The sequence below is a fragment of the Tamandua tetradactyla genome, chromosome 5, assembly GCF_023851605.1.
Source record: "Tamandua tetradactyla isolate mTamTet1 chromosome 5, mTamTet1.pri, whole genome shotgun sequence".
NCBI classification, from domain to species: Eukaryota; Metazoa; Chordata; class Mammalia; order Pilosa; family Myrmecophagidae; genus Tamandua; species Tamandua tetradactyla.
In genome coordinates this window covers 132,663,485-132,673,801 of record NC_135331.1, presented here as the reverse complement: position 1 = coordinate 132,673,801, position 10,317 = coordinate 132,663,485, and the positions used below count along the sequence as shown (strand labels likewise).

The window sequence follows — 10,317 nt, the reverse complement described above, 5'->3', positions numbered from 1 at the left end:
TTGAGCAGATGGAGAACAGAGGTGGTCTTTGTGGGGTTGTTTCGGTAGAGTGAGGGAACACAAATCAGAGAAGAGTGGATTAAAAGTTCATGAGCAGTAGAGAGAGTACATTTTGCTTTATCCTGAATTCTTCCACAAAATACAGGCCGTGAATGTGGAATGCTCAGGATCTTTGCTTGATGGTTCAATGCTCTCAGTACATTATTCACTTGGTAGGTTAAAGAAGAGGAATGTTAAATTAGGTTTATGCAAACAGAGTTACTTTTTGGTTAGACTTTAAAATGAAAATTAAACTGGACTGTCCGGAAACACACGTCTAATCACAGTGCATCCATCCCCACCAAAAGCATCCTCTCTCATCTTTGAAGGAAAATGTCAAGAACAAAATTGTTTAATATATTTTTGTTTATTAGAAAGGGAGTTGCATCAATAAATTAGTTAACTCTCATTCTTTAAGTTGCTAATTATCTAAACAGCTCCTTTCTTCCTCATTTTCATTCTAAAACAAGAAAAAATATATATAGTTCATTATTTGTTTTACTTGAAATCAAAACAAGTATTTCCGAGTTTACATATTTCACCAAGATAGGAGTAGCGTAAACCAGAATTTTTATGCTTTATGAACTGATTCATTATTAGGTCAATTCATAAACCATAGGTTATTTAATTTTATTAAGAAGAATATCTGATATCAGGCTTTCATTTTATCAAAACTTGTCAAATCTATTCATATTATTTCTATAACAAACTTTTTTTGCCTAAAACAGGAGAATGATATAATCCCTAGACTCTCAGTTTGCCTCAATCATCTTTATTAATTATGAAACCTCACTTCACATATGAAAGTAAATAGCATAGTTAATCAACTACTGAGAAAGTCATTTGGAGTTTAAATCTATGAGAATGCCTGACTTAATTAAGCAATTCCTAATATTACTGAAAAATACTGTTAAAAACAAGGCCCTTCAACAAAGTTATAAATATCATCTAATAATGGCTAACGTTAACTCTTAGTGTGTAGCAGTTACTTCTCTTAGTAATTTAAATGTATTAACATTTTAATCTTCACAACAACCTAATAATAGAGATAGTACTAATCTATCATCTCCATTTTAAGGATATAAAAACTCACCCAAAGTCACAAATCCCGTTCTTGACCACAGAACCCAAGATCTTAATGGTCTTACTCTACTGCTTAAGAGTATTCTCTTAGAGAAAAGATAGATAGGCCACAATCATTGTGAAGCAGTGATCAGGGCTGTGGATGTAGGAAGTAATTTTTCTGATACTTTTTAAAGTTGAGATGATAGCCTCTTCAATCTGGCAAGAAAGAAGTTAGAACATCCTCACCCGACTGAGCTCCAGTAAATCAAACCTGGAGGGAAGGTGAAGCTAGGGGAAAACCCACCTGTGAGGAGAATTTAAAAGTTGGCAAAACTCTTCAGGGGATACAATGGACCACAATTACCCCCAGAGTGTAAGAATTTCAGACGAGCGTTGAAAAATCTCTGACATCCCCAACTAGTGAACTATTTGCTTTGGTAGAAAAGAATGCTATTTTGAATACCAAATCATAAACTCCATCAGAGAGGAGTAATAATTTTAACCTTCTCACATGTTTGAAATAGCACATAGCAACCAAAATATCTAGAGAAATACAAGTATAAGTTTGTCATAGAAGCTGAACTCTGAGCAATTATAGATAGAGAAACTCAGATCTTGATGAATTAGCCAGTGTGATGTGAAGCTCAAGCCACAGAAGCTGATCAGCAGCCCAGATGAATCCAAACACAACAAAAAGAAGACCAGGTTAGAACTGGGGCTTATGAGACTCTATTATAGTGGAAAGATTAGAGGTTAAAACCAGTGCCACCATAGTTGGAATGGTATATTCCTTGTAATTCTTATGTATGTGTGTTTATTTTAACTACATTCCACATTATATATTTATTTATAGGGATAGGAGATGTGTGAACTGCATCCCTATAAGAATGGTACATATTTCTTATGACAGTGCCAAACATTACACACACACACACACACACACACACACACACCCTAGGTCACATACATCCTCACACACCATATATGTGATGACTACAACAAATAATAAGACTAACTGCTGTATACAATTCATGATGTCAATCTTATTAATTCATAGTGACATTTTTTGAGGATGTCATTGGACTTAAATGAATACATAGGACATGGATATTACATTCTAAAAGTTTTAAATCTCTGGAGAACAAAAGATACAAACAAAAGTTAAATGTTAAAAAAAGTATGAGCTATAAAAGAAACAGAAAAATTAAACCTCCAAACCACCACATACAAGATGATTTCAAAGGTAGAAGATAGAGCTGTAGAGAAAAGACCAGAAGAAAAACAATGGTTTAAAAACATCTGCCCCCCGCCCCCGCCCAAAAATAGGACACTGGCAGTGAAAAACACAGGACCCATCAGCCAGAAGAACAGTCAAAGGAGTAGAACCAAAACAGAAAAGCATACATGACAAAAAGCAAAAATAGGGGTGAAGACTTCTGCCCTCCTCTCTTGAACATCAGCTCAAAGCAAGAAGGAAAAAAGAAACAGTACAAATCTATCTTTGGTAAACTGTGAAAACAACTGCAAACTTAAATCACGAAAGATGAAGAAGTAATAGTTCTGAAGAAATTATAAATAGCCTTCAGGAGAAGGCACGAAGGTCGAACTTAAAGGCTGCAGTGTGAGTTTCTGCAGAGTACGAAAATCCCTGAAACTCAGGAATTAGAAGAACCAGTTACCTCTGAAGGCACAGTGAACTAAGAAGGCTTAAAATGGGGGAACTCTTCAAAGTTATAAGCAATCCCAAAGTGATTATCCTCTCTCAAATAGATTGAGATTTAGTCTGTGGATCTGAATTTGGGAACAAAAGGAACAGGAAGGATCAAACTGAAAACAAGGATGAATTCAAAGCCCCTGCTCTGTAAGATGAAATACTCTGAACTATCACCTTCCCTCTCCCAGTTCCAGAATGCCAGCAACTGTATCTTTACAAAGCTCAGCTTCCCATCTCCACTCTACCCCAGCACAGGCAAACAGTTAAAAGATTCTTGTATGGAGAAATTTAGCTACCCATAGAAACACCAACAGAAACTGACACGGAGCTTTCCAATAGAAAGCTGGAAGTACTTCAGCAAAACCAAGTTTCCACCAGTCTTCCAGCCCTGCTGGTGCACACACAGCTTGCTATCAGCTTGTTAGCATCTGAGTCATAAATTAGAATGAATGGCCAAACTCAGCAGACCTTTGGGGGAAGTCTTTAACAAAAGTGCAGAGGAAAAGAGAAGAAATAATTTCACAAGAATAAAAGACAATACAGGAAGTGGAAAAAAAAAAAAAGACACTGCACCCAATAATAGAATATATTGCTATGAAAGGGGAACATTCAAAAGAAAGACCTATTCAAAAACAATGACAACTGAAAATTACATGATAATTCAATAGAGGGTTTGAAATATATAATAAAGGAAATCCTCCAAAAGCTATGGGGGAAATCAAGTTAAAAAATAAGAAAGAAATAATTAATCCACAATGCAAAATATGCAGCCGATAGGAATTCCATAAACAGAAAACAGACAACTTAGAAGAAAGGAAACCATTGAAAAAATAATAACATTTTCTAAAACCAAAGAATCTCTATATCACAAAATGAAAAAGGCCCAACAAGGGTCCAGACAGTTGGAGGAAATAAAACAAAAACAAAATGAAACTAAGATGGCCAATATTGAGGCACATTATTGTAAAATGTCAAACTAAAATGAGAAAAAGAAAGTTCTAAAAACTCCATTAAAGAGAACAAGATCACACAAACAAGATAAAATAAACCAATCGTGTCAGACTTTTCAAAAGCACCACTAAAAGCTAGAAGGCAATGAGGCAAAGCTTTCAAAATTTTGAGTGAAAATGAAATTCAACCTAGATTTATATTTATATTGTCAATGAAGTGAGAGGAGAAATAAAGACAGATTCCTGTATATTTACCTCCATGGACCTATTCTCAGGAAACTAACAGAAAAGCATCTACCAACAAATGAAGAATAAATCCAGAATAAGAAAGACTAACATGCAAGCAAAAAAAGCAAGAATTCCCAGGACAAATACTATGCAACTGTCGAAAAACGCTCTCCTTCAGGCCGGAAGAAGTCAGAGAGTCCCAGGAAGATGTTTCCAGAAAATATTAATTGAAGTAATAAATTATTTAATATATTGTCCAGAGGGGAAATTGTATTGAGAAATATCTAACAGAGAAAGTTGGCAATACTTTTCCTGATAAAATAAATGATGGTGCAATTATTTAAAAAAATCAAATGAGAAAGAAAATAAAATCATAGATACTATTTAGATAAGAAATAAACAATATTTAAATTGTTATAACAATGAAGGCACTAAATATTATTTTAATGAATAATTATACAATTATAATTATATGGATATGATATGGTTAGAAGACAAGGAGGTGGAAGCTAAAATACTCATCAAACTTAGAATGAAAATAGAAAAAGTCTAAAAGTGATAAATCATGAAATGGTTATGTGGCTATATTTTTACAAAAGATGCATCTTAAAAGTATTGAAGTCATTTGCATCTAGAAAGCTGGGAGAAGTAGTGCTGGGTGGTGACTAAACTATTCTTTTTAACTTTAATGCCTTTGGGGGCTTTAAACAACAAAAATACCTTGCCTCACAGTTTTGGAAGCTAGGAGTCCAAAATCAAGGTATTCTTAGGGTAATGCTCCATCTGAAACCTGTAGGGGAGAATCCTTCCTCACCTCTTCTAGCATCTGTTGTTTGCTGGGGTTCCTTGGCATTCCTTGGCTTATAGATGCATCATCCCAATCTCTGCTTCCATCATCACATGGCTTTCTCCCTTGTGTCTCTGTGTCTCAATGTCTCTTTTTATAAAGATACTAGCCACATTGGATTTAGGGCCCACCTTAATCCAGTTGTACAACTTCACCTTAATATAACTAATTACATCTGCAAGGACACTATTTCCAAATAAATTCACATCCTGAAGTACTAAGGATTAGGATTTCAACATATCTTTTTTTAGGGGACACAACTCAACCTACAACAGTACATTAATATTTTTAGCCCCAAATTACCCCATTAGGGTTCTTACACCTGGGACAAAAACAAAGGGATTTGCTATAAAATAATCACAATGGGAATAAATTTTATAAACAAAATTTACCAAATATTTTGGTTAAATATAAATGATCACAAGTACACCTTGTATGCACACTTTCTCTTAGAGAGAATCAGTCACTCATCAGATAAGAATTTCATGAAAGTCTCTCATTAGTGGGTTTCATCAATGTCTTAAGTAGGAAAAGAATTATACCACTACCTGAGCACTGTGGTATATGGTTTGTAATTGAGTATTTGCTTAAATGAACTGGAAATAGGGTTTACTAACCCTATCTTCTTCTCATTTACAATATGGGTTTAGTTCCTCCTGACCTTTCCCTTAGTGGCTGTGTAATGTATGCATGCATCATAAAAGCAGGCTGCCGTAACAGTTGATATTCTAGGTAAATGATTTGGTGCTCACCTTCCTAATCCTAAAAACTTTGGTTCCATTCCTCTTTCCTAGTTCTTCTGGAGCTCTTCTTATCTTTGGTCTTTTCTAAGAGTTGAGATTTCAATTAGAGGATCATCCAGCACTCATTTCCCCTTCCTAACAGCATTTGCCTTTCCCATTGTGAAATAAGCTATACCTCATTGCATGTATTATGGTAGGAACCCTTTCAAATTACCTTGCAATCCTTGTCTAAGACCCAGGTTAGGTGAATGGGATGCCTTTCATGGAGCTTTGAATTTTGAATAGAGAACTTCAGGATCTAAAAACTGGCTAGCAGACACTTAGTACAGCAGCTTCTTCCAGGAAAAGCAGTTGAGTACTTCCTTACCCATCAAGTCCCAAAGCAGTTGTGGTCCCTATTCTGGGCCCTGAGCCACAGGAGCTGTGTAACAGTCCATTACTTAACTCTCAATACCTCTAACTCTTCTGCTGTAACATGACAACATACCTCATATGGTTATGGCCAGGATCAAATGAGACAATCTATGTAAAATGCTGAGTACAGCTCTTGGCATCTATTAAGCACCCCCACAAGGCTATTCATTAAGCCTGATTCTCCAGCTTTACAGTGAATTTAATTTTGGCTAGATTTAGACAGAGCTGGTTTTCTTTCTTGGGACCCATCAACTCTGTCTGATTTATGTGGCATCTTCCATGGTCTTAGATGAGGACGGCTGCCTCTAGGACATCATCAGACCATGGCCTGGCCAGACAATCCTAAGGTCCCCAAGAGAAGGAGTGGATTAACACTGTCATTACCTGATTTCTGAGAACAGCTTTTAAGCCATGTGGGTAATATATTTCACTTTCATTTATTCATTTTCTCTCAATAAAACCTGTATTAAAATAGAAAAATGCTGGATTTCAATTGGAATACCAGAAGGAACATTTGCTTAGGGAGTAAAAATGAATAGTAAAACTATGGCATTTTATGATTTTCTTGCTTCTAAGCAGCCCCTGCTATAATTATAGCTGACAAGGATGAAATTACATCTAAGGCCTTGCCCAGTCAGCTGAAACCCTCAGAGGCATAAATTGCTCAGTATCTACCAAATAACTACTTCACATCATCAGTGTTAGTGGTTAATTCTCAAAGTAATATTATCTTGCATACTTAGTGTGTATAGGTAAAAGTCTTTAAGAACTTACCTAAATTGGCATAATAAATTCTATTGAAATGTACTCATTTACAATCTTATATGAAAATCTTATGTGAATATTATAATTTAATAATTAAAATACAAAATGTGCTTTGCCTGATTCTCATTAGATTTACTACTTATAACTTTAATGTTCAATTTACATAGAATTTACATAAGTTTTAGGACCTTGAAACAACACACAGAAAATAAAATGTTCAGCTTTTCCATGCAATTGCAAATTTAACTCGGAAAGACTATGTTTGCCATTTTTAGTAATTGTACAGTTTAACACAGTGCTTTGTCTGTCATGGGTAAACATAGATAATGCGAATTGATGGGCCTGAATAGATAACTTAATATCCATCTGGTAGTATGTTTCTGTGATACACTCAAAATATTTTGACTTCATTTTAGATGATAAGTATTTAAATTTGGGACATATTTTGAAATAATTTAATGGTTTAACCTCTTTTACAGCAGAAAAATCTAAAGAGTTATTTTAATTGATTTTTAAAGGAAAATCCTGATCTCCATTTTGCTTTGTTGGGTTACAGAGCTTAAGATGATAACCAAAATATATAAAGGTTATAGGCTTGGAAAAGACATTTACTTAGCTGCATGTTTTTGTTCAGAATGAGGTGCTAATTCTGGCAGGTTTTCGGTTTACTCCAAATTCTTTACTACGAAATCCATAAAAAAAAAAAATACTAATGCTGCTGATAGTTAAATTGTAACAGCTGTGGTTAAACTAGCAGTAACATGAAAATTTTCCATACCCTTTCCAATTCACGTCACCATCCACAGGTAATATCTCACAGAAGACATGGCTGATTGTGCCAGTAATGACCAAATTGCCAACAATTGAAATATCTTTTGACATCGATGACATTTCAGCTCAGTTGTTCTCTTGAGCACTTTTTTAGTATTTATACTGAGATAGGAAAAGAGTCTTTATGCTTTATGTATTTCACTGAATCTAGCTAAAAGTTAAGCCAGTTCTTTTCCCCCATTTCATCTTGAGTTTGACTGCTGTTTAGTCCCTGAATAACTTTAAACATAATTTTCTACAATGACTTGCTTTATAATTTAGACTATAGAAAAGCATTGCATTGTTCCATCTCTTCTATTTCTTCAGGGAAGAATTTAGTCACCATTTTGCTTAAAATAACACTAATACCTTTAGTGGTACTCCCTCCTGTCAGCAAGTCATGTAGAGATCTCTTTTGTTGGTACTTTTGTGCCGGCCCCTGTTAGGCTTGGTTTGCTCACTTCCTATATAGAAAATGTATTATGAACAATAAATTTATTATGTATGAATCATGACTCATCTAAATTGGATGATAGCTTTGGATTGACGTTTACAATCCTTTTCTTTCTGAGCTTACTGTTAATAAGTAAGTTAGGAAATGTTTTACCTCAGTTTCCTGTTCCTTTAATGAATCATTACGTGGTGGAAATTGAGAATGATGTTCTGGGAAATACTGCAAGAAATTTACCTTGTTTGTGTTTCATAACCAATTTTGGTTGGTTCTCAACACTCACTGTGGACTGGAAATTTATATAGGTAATATGTTCATCTTTTCAGGAGTGCTACTTTTTAAATTATGGCACAGAGACAAATAATTTAATCCCCTCTCAACTACTGGATTGATTCCAGTAATACTAGTCTCTAACAATAAACATAACAAAAAAAATTGCAGTCATGGATTTAAAGATTTTTATTAACTAGACCTTTTAAAATACTGTATCTTTAAAATAATAATAATAATAATAATACTGATCTTGAAGTATATCCTTTACATTCAGATTAACCTTTAGTAAATTATACCTGGAGTAATAGTTGGAAAAATTAATTGGTAGCTAGAATAGCATCAACTAAAGATCATGAATTTATGTACTTAGAACTGGCATCATAGTTATTATTCCCTTATACATTATCCTTCATTTATGTTTCCTGTAAGATCCACTGTTCTCATATTAAATTCATTGACACTTGAGAAATAGACAATAGAAATAAAAATCTAAAATAAACATTTATCAAATTTTATATCAAACTTTTAAAGGACCTTATGATTTTAAAATATTTGATCTCTGTTGTCAGTACTTAAGGACTTTGCTATCAATAGCTTACCTTTGCTATGTGTTTGTGTGGTAGATTATAACCATGGTTATATCTTCTCTGTATCTACATCTTTTACAATGTGACTTTGTAGCTTCTTTCAGTAAGAGGTCCTTAAATCTCCAGTCCTTGACTCTAAGAAGACTTTGTCACTTGCTTTGGCAAATAGAATATTAAAAAATAAGGGTGGCAATTCCAAGACTAAATCTCAGTAGATCTTGCATTCTTCTGCTTTCTCTATAGAACAAGCCTGGGCTAGTCCACTGGACAGTGTATGTGGACCAGAGCTAAGTTAACCCAGTCATCCTAGCCAAAGCTTTGGAGATATGAAAAAGCCAGGCAAGATCAGCAAAGCTGCCCACCTGACCTAGGATGCATGAGGGAAACCCAGCCAATAAGAAAAACTGCCCAGCTGAATTCAGCTTAAATTCCCATCCAGAAGAATCTTGAGCTAAAAAATATGGTCACTATTTGAATTGGTTTGTAGCTATTGCATACCCCAGAAAAGGCTATGATTTTTAATCCATTCCTATGTGTGCAGACCTATTGTGGGTGGGACATTTCGGTTAGGTTACTTCAATTGAGATGTCACCCACCCTATTCAAGGTGGGTCTTAAACCTTTTTACTGGAGTCCTAAAGGTCAGAAAAGCAGAGAGAGCTTAGAAAGAAAAGCCTCAGAGAAGTTAAGAGAGACCTGCAGAGGAAGCCACTGGAACCAAAAGCTGGAAGCAATGAAACCCAGGTAGCAAGGACCAGCACATGCAGCCAAGTGCCTTCTCCTGTGGCAGAGGTGTCCCAGATGCCAGCAGCCTTTCTTCAGAAAAGGTATCCTCCTATTGATGCCTTAATTTGGATATTTTCATGGTCTTAGAATTTAACTTATGTGCTAATAAATCCCTATTGTTAAAAGCCAGTCCATTTCTGATACGTTGTATTTTGCTAGCTTTAGCAAACTGAAATACTGTTTTATGCCACTAAGTTTTAAGATAGTTTACTGTATTGCAATAGCTAATTGATAGGCTTGGACTATGAATTGATACATCTACTATGAAATATCAGTTTCTAACATATGTGTTTCATCTAAACTTGTTTCCAGTGTGAAATAAGATCTGTTTCCCCTTTTGCTATTAACTGAATTATATGTGCTACAGTATTGTCAGGAATTGAATTGTGTCTCCTATAAAAGATATATTCAAATATTAATTTGTGTTGTTGTAGACATGAACTCATTTGTAAAGAGGACCTTTTAAGATGCTATTGTTGCTTAAGGTATGGACTAATTGTGAATAGGATCTCCAATAGATCTCTCATCTATTTAGAGTGGGTCTTAATCCATATCATATGTGTTCTTATTAGAAAATGAAATTTACATGCAGTCAGTCAATAGAAACCAGAGTTGGTGGAAGCCATAAGTCAGTAGAAATGAAAGG

The 10,317-nt window shown here is 34.8% G+C and overlaps 1 long non-coding RNA gene across 1 annotated transcript; it reads right to left on the bottom strand.

Moving 5' to 3' along the window:
- Positions 1 to 389: 389 nt before the first annotated feature.
- LOC143682750 (uncharacterized) lies at positions 390 to 5,733 on the bottom strand. The gene is made up of 3 exons (XR_013175265.1): positions 5,596 to 5,733; positions 1,133 to 1,320; positions 390 to 499 (listed from the first exon to the last, which is right to left on the bottom strand). It is a non-coding gene; the product is annotated as an uncharacterized LOC143682750 (long non-coding RNA).
- Positions 5,734 to 10,317: the final 4,584 nt, after the last annotated feature.